This window comes from Ammodytes marinus (genome assembly GCF_949987685.1).
Source record: "Ammodytes marinus genome assembly, chromosome: 23".
Taxonomy (NCBI): Eukaryota; Metazoa; Chordata; class Actinopteri; order Uranoscopiformes; family Ammodytidae; genus Ammodytes; species Ammodytes marinus.
In genome coordinates, this window is record NC_137227.1 from 6,652,385 (window position 1) to 6,661,544 (window position 9,160).

Sequence of the window (9,160 nt, forward strand, 5' to 3'; positions counted from 1 at the left end):
ACTTCAGTGCTCAAGGTGGCAGGTTTGGGTATAAGTACAAACCCTAAGTCCTGTTATTTTTCCAAGGGAAGTATCAGCATATACAAATCTTTTGACATTCTTTAGAAATAGTTGCAATACAGTTACACGCATACAGTGTTGTGTTGTGTTGCTCCTACTGGAGCATTTAGGGGGTTAAATGCTTTACTCGTGCAGGGAGAAACCCCCTGTGACGAGGTTCCTGTCCTGGATTGCTCTCTCACTTGCTGCCATCACCATGGGACCACAATAACTTCAATAGAGTGATAAGATTGTGTCACCGTGGATGCCTGAAAGCTCAAACAATACCTTCCCACCTCGTCAGTGTCTACTGTCTTGGCTCCTGCGTCCCTCAGTCAGTCCCCCCATTCTTTTCTGTCAGCTTCCTGTCTCGTGTCGCGACAGAGGAGTAGACCTTGCTGGCTGCGAGCCCAAAACCTGGATGGGAGAATGCAACACACACAGACACACACACACACTGCAACCTATCATATGCACATTGCTTTCTAATTAGTAGGATAAAGCCTCTCCTGCGCAAGTGCAAGTACGTCGCAGCGAAAGAGCATTTGGGTTCATCCCCAACTTTACACCACCCCCCTCTTTTGAATTAACCTAAATTCGATAACTGTGTCCCATTCCAACTAAGGAGTCATTGAGACTGGATTCCCCTGCCCCCGCACTCCACACACCTCCCCCACCTCCCACCCCAATCCCCTGGCCTGGCCATGAAGCATGGCTCGCAGCACGTACCTTGTCTCCCTCTGCCCTGTCTCTCTCTCATGTTGGCTCAGACATAAGCAAACAGCCTTTTGAGCAAACAGTGCAACAATCTTTCAACATTGTCTTCAGCTAAACCCTGCAGTGACCATGGCGTATTAAAGGTGACTCATAACAGAAATAGTACAGATACATATTTAAACGTATTTGAGAATTTCCAGAAATAACCCTCTTTAATTTTGTAATACATTTATATTAAATACATTTTAGATTCATGTCATTTTGAACTATAAAGGAATAATTAACATAATTTACATCAGAAACAGTAGACTATTGTTTATCATTTACTTTTGCATTTCAAATACTCTCGTAATTTGTTATATTTCATCCTTCTGTACTCATGGACACGCGTGGTTGCTGTACATGTGCCTTACATGGGCTTAGGAAATAGTGAGTGTGCCGACCTGTGGGCTGGATAACTTATCAGTGCTTCCAAGTATTAGTGTGAATGAAACTATGTCAGTTGACATTGCATGGTGGCTCCTGGTAATGCATTTGCAAACATACTTTTACTACCTGTCTGATGGAAAAGCCTCCTGTAGCCCCTGGAATACACCCTCTCTAGGAAACACGCGGGGACTTTCAGGACATTTCAATGCATTTCCTGTACTCTGGCTCCAAAGGGTCTGTAAAGGGCCAGGGTTTGACCCTTGACATAAACACAGGCAGAGAATGGAATTGCTCTAGGACATCTTTTAACACATCTGCACTGAACCAATGAATAGTCCTAACCTTTTTACAAAGTGACATTTAAACATATCCATAAATATATTTTTGTCTTTTTTCATGCTTTATTGGCAGTGTGTAGAGAGAGACAGAGGTGAAATTGGGCAGAGAGGGGAAGACATGCAGAGAACTGACCTGGGTGGAATACGAGCCCGGGTCTGCTGTGGGGCCTGGGCCCGGGGGGCAACGCCCTTACCCACTGCGCCACGGGCGCCCCCATGATTTGGATTTCTCCCCCCTTATGACATCATATGGCCTCTCATTACCAACCTAACTTAGTACTACCTTCACCTGTGATCAGACCCGGCGCCAAGGGCGGGCCAGACCGGGCCGGGCCGCCCATTTGGTGTCTTTGCCCGCCCATTTGATGTCTTTGCCCTTGTAAAAATAAAATGTATTTTACTTTTTTATTTTATTTTTTATGCTAAGATATATATGATGTCAGATACTATTTAAAATCTCAAAAAATAATTGTTAAACTAAATAAAAAATGTGTTGAAAATAGAGACTATGTGATTGACATATGTGTAAACCTATCACTATTCAGAATGCGTCACACGGAACGACAGCGTTAACCGGCAAATTCAAATTAGAAGCCTAGCCTGCTCTGGTGTTTTGAAAATGGATATCAGACGCTGGTTAAAAACGAATGGGCCTACTTATCCGGAAAAAAAACCTGCAGTTACAGTAAGTAAAGTTAGCTTACACCCTGACCGGGCTGAGCCCCTTGCTGGAGCTGGATTTGCCAGCTGCGTGCGTCTTAAGGCAATGCTGTTGGCGTGTTTGCGCTGCTGTGGACTGTCGCATGAGTTTTTTTGTAGGCTACACCTGTCTGTCATAATATTGATGCGGGCCCTCCTGTGGGAGCAGATAGGCAAACACTTGATTCGCTTTATTTTTTATCTCATTGCATGCGCATCAGCCTACTACTTGATCCGTGTGTGTTTGCAAGAGCCGCGATAACTCTTCATCCAAACAGAGGATGGTGGAAAGTACCGGTATTCTCCGTTTCATAAGACTACTCATATTAAAATGTAACGATTTTAAAAAGAGAGCAGTTAGTCTAAACAGTTAACCAGTGTTTAGGCCTTAACATAGGCAGTGGACAAGATGACGATCAGCTTTTTTTCTCCCCTGCTCACAGCGTTCTCTCTCCCAGCGCATAAAAATTAATGTTTGCCTCATCAACTTATTTTTAATTTTTTTCCTTTCCGCTCCCGAGAGCACAGACAGTGAACCGACAAAAAAATAAAATAAACATAACTTGGACACAGGCCCTGAAGCTATGAAAAGCGAAAATCACTGTGTTATGGTAATTGTTTTGGTAGTCTTTGTCGCTAATTTCCAACAAATTCTGGTGAAAAGAGACGAAAGCCTCGTTCGACTTGGAGCCGCCTTGCTCAGACCTGCGCAACTATGACGTGCGTCTTGCTGAGCGCACAACAAAAATGCTGCAAAAATGCTGTGCGCTCAGCAAGCCGAGCATCATAATTGCGCAGGTTTTAGCAAGACGGCGACATCTCAAACGAGGCTGAAGTCTGTTCACATGCCGACGTCATGGCTCCCGACCAGCGCTTTCATTGGATAATGCGACAATGTTTTTGCCGAGCACATGATTCAATGTTGCGAATGTTTTGTATGTTATGCTTATTTGCGCACACAATGCAAATGTCATTTGTATTTGGCTGTTTGTGTGTTAATGTGTATTATTTGCCAGCTGCGTGCGTCTAAGGCAATGCTGTTGGCCATGCTGATGTGTTTGCGCTGCTGTGGACTGTCGCAATTTAGTTTTTTGTAGGCTACACCTGTCTGTCATAATATTGATGCGGGCCCTCCCACAAAATCGACGTGCCCCCTGTATAGATTTGCTCTGGCGCCGGGTCTGCCTGTGATAAGCACACCCCCAGATACCCACGACGCTGAAGTTGGCAGCTGATTCGCAGCAGCCGATTCGGCAGTTAAGGAAAAGTTAAGGGATTCTTAAGGAGCGGCGAAGTGACTGGTTCTCCGTTGTTTAACCTCCTAAATCGCCGCAGTAAAGCCACATTAATTAGTCTAGATTATCTAAGAGAGTCTAACCATTCTTTAAAAACAGTTTAAAATTGATTGAACCTTTATTAAGTTTGTTTAAAAGAAAGAGAGGGGAGATTTCACTGCTTTTTTTGCATCTGGACCACATTAGAACTGGTCCTGATTGAAAACCACTGCACCTAGACTCTTCAAATCTTGACTAGATTATCATAGTGAGGCTATAGATTATGGAAAACATAGTTTTTGATTTGTGAAACTTTTTTTCTATTTGTGAAAATGAAATAAAGGCACATGTCAATGCTTTTTTTGCATCTGGACCACATTAGAACTGGTCCTGAATGAAAACCACTGCACCTAGACTCTTCAAATCTGGACTAGAATATCACAGAGAGGCTATACATTATAGAAAACATAGTTTCTGATTTGTGAAACTTTTTTTCTATTTGTGAAAATGAAATAAAGGCACATGTCAAGGCTTTTTTGGGGTACAGACCGCATTAGAACTGGTCTTGATTGAAAACCACTGCACCTAGACTCTTCAAATCTGGACTAGAATATCACAGTGAGGCTATATATTATAGAAAACATAGTTTCTGATTTGTGAAACTTTTATTCTATTTGTGAAAATGCAAAGAATGCACATTTTAATGGTTTTTAAGGGTCCAGACCGCATTAGAACTGGTCCTGATTGAAAACCACTGCACCTAGACTCTTCAAATCTGGACTAGAATATCACAATGAGGCTATACATTATAGAAAACATAGTTTCTGATTTGTGAAACTTTTTTTTTATTTGTGAAAATGAAATAAAGGCACATGTCAACGCTTTTTTGGGGTCTAGACCGCATTAGAACTGGTCCTGATTGAAAACCACTGCACCTAGACTCTTCAAATCTGGACTAGAATATCACAGAGAGGCTATACAGGTGAAACTCGAAATATTAGAATATTGTGCAAAAGTTAATTTATTTCAGAAATTCAACCTAAATGGTGAAACTAATATATTATATAGACTCATTACATTAAAAGTGAGATATTGCAAGCCTTTATTTGTTATAATTGTGATTATTATGGCTTACAGCTTATGAAAACCCCAAATTCAAAATCTCAGAAAATTAGAATAGTACATAAAATAAAAAAAGGATTTTAAATACAGAAATATAGGCCCTCTAGAAAGTATAATCATGCATGTGTACTAAGTACTTGGTTTGGGTCCCTTTTGCACAAATGATTGCCTAAATGCGGCGTGGCATGGATGCTATCAGCCTGTGGCACTGCTGAGGTGTTATGGTTGCTTTGATAGTGGCCTTCAGCTCTTCTGTAGTGTTGGGTCTGGTGTGTCTCATCTTCCTCTTGACAATACTCCATAGTTTCTCTATTGGGTTCAGGACAGGAGAGTTGTCTGGCCAATCAACACAGTAATACCATGGTCAGTCATCCAGTTACTTGTGGTTTTAGCACTGTGGACAGGTGTCAAGTCTTGCTGGAAAAAGTAATTCAGCATCGCCATAAAGCTTGTCAACAGACAGGAGCATGAAGTGCTCTAAAATCTCCTGGTAGGCAGCTGTGGTGACTTTGGACTTGATAAAACAGTGGACCAACACCAGCAGATGACATGGTGCCTCAAATCATCACTGACTGTTGAAACTTGACACTGGTCTTCAAGCCCCTTGGATTTTGTGCCCCTCCACTCTTCCTCTGGACTGTGGGACCTTGATTTCCAAATGGAATGCAACATTTAATTTGGATCAGTGATGATTTGAGGTATCATGTCATCTGCTGCTGTTAGTCCACTGTGTTATCAAGTCCAAAGTCACCACAGCCATCTGCCAGAAGATTTTAGAGCACTTCATGCTTCTGTCTGTTGACAAGCTTTATGGTGATGACAATTTCCATTTCCAGCTAGACTTGGCACCTGCCCACAGTACCATAAACCACTGGTAACTGGTTGACTGACCATGGCATTACTGTGCATGAATGGCCAGACAACTCTCCTGACCTGAACTCCATAGAGAAACTATGGACTATTGTCAAGAGGAAGATGATACACACCAGACCCAACAATACAGACGAGCTGAAGGCCACTATCAAAGCAACCTGGGCTTCCATAACACCTCAGCAGTGCCACAGACTGATAGCATCCATGCCATGCCACATTGGGGCAATAATTCATGCAAAAGGGGCCCAAGCCAAGTACTTAGTACATATGCATGATTATACTTTCTAGAGGGCCGACATTTCTGTATTTAAAATCATTTTTTTATTGATTTTATGTAATATTCTAATTTTCTGAGATTTTGAATTTGGGGTTTTCATAAGCTGTAAGCCATAATAATCACAATTATAAAAAATAAAGGCTTCACATATCTCACTTTGCATGTAATGAGTCTGTATAAGATATTATTTTCAACTTTAAAGTTGAATTTCTGAAATAAATTAACTTCTGCACGATATTCTAATTTTTCGAGTTTCACCTGTACATTATAGAAAACATAGTTTCTGATTTGTGAAACTTTTTTTCTATTTGTGAAAATGAAATAAAGGCACATGTCAACGCTTTTTTGGGGTCTAGACCACATTAGAACTGGTCCTGATTGAAGACCACTGCACCTAGACTCTTCAAATCTGGACTAGAATATTATAGTGAAGCTATAGATTATAGAAAACATAGTTTCTGATTTGTGAAACTTTTTTTCTATTTGTGAAAATGAAATAAAGGCACATGTCAACACTTTTTTGGGGTCTAGACCGCATTAGAACTGGTCCTGATTGAAAACCACTGCACCTAGACTCTTCAAATCTGGACTAGAATATCACAGAGAGGCTATACATTATAGAAAACATAGTTTCTGATTTGTGAAAGTTTTTTTCTATTTGTGAAAATGAAATAAAGGCACATGTCAACGCTTTTTTGGGGTCTAGACCGCATTAGAACTGGTCCTGATTGAAAACCACTGCACCTAGACTCTTCAAATCTGGACTAGAATATCACAGAGAGGCTATACATTATAGAAAACATAGTTTCTGATTTGTGAAACTTTTTTTCTATTTGTGAAAATGAAATAAAGGCACATGTCAACGCTTTTTTGGGGTCTAGACCGCATTAGAACTGGTCCTGATTGAAAACCACTGCACCTAGACTCTTCAAATCTGGACTAGAATATCACAGAGAGGCTATACATTATAGAAAACATAGTTTCTGATTTGTGAAAGTTTTTTTCTATTTGTGAAAATGAAATAAAGGCACATGTCAACGCTTTTTTGGGGTCCAGACCGCATTAGAACTGGTCCTGATTGAAAACCACTGCACCTAGACTCTTCAAATCTGGACTAGAATATCACAGAGAGGCTATACATTATAGAAAACATAGTTTCTGATTTGTGAAAGTTTTTTTCTATTTGTGAAAATGAAATAAAGGCACATGTCAACGCTTTTTTGGGGTCTAGACCGCATTAGAACTGGTCCTGATTGAAAACCACTGCACCTAGACTCTTCAAATCTGGACTAGAATATCACAGAGAGGCTATACATTATAGAAAACATAGTTTCTGATTTGTGAAACTTTTATTCTATTTGTGAAAATGCAATAAAGATACATTTCAAGGTTTTTTTTTTGGGGTCCAGACCGCATTAGAACTGGTCCTGATTGAAAACCACTGCACCTAGACTCTTCAAATCTGGACTAGAATATCACAGAGAGGCTATACATTATAGAAAACATAGTTTCTGATTTGTGAAACTTTTTTTCTATTTGTGAAAAGGCAAAGAATGCACATTTTAATCGTTTTTAGTGGTCTTGGCCGCATTAGAACTGATCCTGATTGAAAACCACTGCACCTAGACTATTCAAATCTCGACTAGATTATCACAGTGATGCTATAGATTATAGAAAACAAAGTTTCTGATTTGTGAAACTTTGTTTCTATTCGTGAAAATGCAATAAAGATACATTTGAAGTTTTTTTTGGGGTCCAGACTGCATTAGAACTGGTCCTGATTGAAGCTGATGTCTTTATATTTGTTTTTTTTTTGTTCTATTTTTTAAAGATATTTTTTGGGCATTTTTATGCTTTATTGACAGTGTAGAGACAGAGTTGAAATGGGGCAGAGAGGGGAGTGACATGCAGAGAATGGTTGGTTACGTTGTAACCCAGGTTCTCTGAGTGGAGAGACTATCTCTCCACCCTACATATTCCATATGTACGGGGACTGACCCCCACAGGGGCAGTTGACGTGGATACTCTTTAAGACACATCACTTGTGGCGGCCACGCATGATTGGCCACCCATGGCTATATAAGCTACACACATGTGTGGCCTCTTCGGTTTGAACCTTGATTGGAACGCGTTTCTGAGCGGCATCTTGGCTGGAGAGATAGTCTCTCCACTCAGAGAACCTGGGTTACAACGTAACCAACCGTTCTCTATCGTGTCAAGACTATCTCTCCACCCTACATATTCCATATGTACGGGGACTTCTGTAAGACACACCGCGAGGAAACCAAGCAGACCCAGCTGCTCCTGCGGGAGCCTAAATAAAAAAAGGCAGTTGAGTTCGAATGACACGTCACCACCACCAGTGTTCACCCATGTGCCCAGTTTAAGGAACTATTTACAATTATACATATGTACACACTCCTCGCCAAGGCGCCAGACGCTACAAAGGCTAAGCTGGCCCTGCAAGACGCTAAAGCCAGCCATGAATGGGTAGATGGCCTAGCCCAAACACACACCGTCCTGCTGCATTGAGCCCAGCACTCGCTCCAAGAATGGGGTGCTGGCTGCCACATTCATGCAGTACAACCGGATAAAAGTCGACAGGGTCGACCAAGAGGCCGCCGTACGAATCTCCGATAGAGGGGCCCCTTGCCATAGGGCCCATGACGTAGCAATGCCCCGTGTGGAGTGCGCCCGCACCCCTACTGGGGTCGGCTTGCCTGCCCTCTCATATGCCTGCTGGATAGCATCCACAACCCAGTGGGCAAGCCTGGTCTTGGAGACTGGCTGTCCAAGACTGTTGGGCTTGTAACAGACAAAGAGCTGGTCCGTTGTCCTATGGCCACGTGTCCGATGCAGATACACTGTTAGGGCCCTGACTGGGCACAGTAGTGACTCCACCCTGCTTCACCTTCCTGAGGAGGGTGGAAAGGGTGCAGCTCAATAGATCGACCGGCGTGGGACTCAGAACAGACTTGAGGGTGGTATGCAGGGTTCGGGCGCAGCACCACCCCAGCACCACCTGGCAAGAAGCGGCAGCAGTCCTCATGCACTGAAAGAGCATGCAGCTCTCCCATATTAATTGCGAGCAAAAACGCTGTCTTGAGAGAAAGCCATTGTAGCCTAGCTGTATCCAGGGGCTCGAATGGCTCATTCTGCAAGACCAACAGCACCACCTCCAAATCCCATGGGGGGACAGCTGGCCTTCTGCAATGTGGAGTAACCCTACGAGCACCTCTAAGAAACTGAGCAATAAGGTTGCAACAGCCTTCTGCCAGCTTCCGAGGTCCAATACGGGCTGCCTTTATGGCTGCCACTATTCCCCTCAATGTCGAGGGAGATTTGCCCACCTCCAACATTTCCTGAAGGAACTGGAGAATGTCATGGGCCGT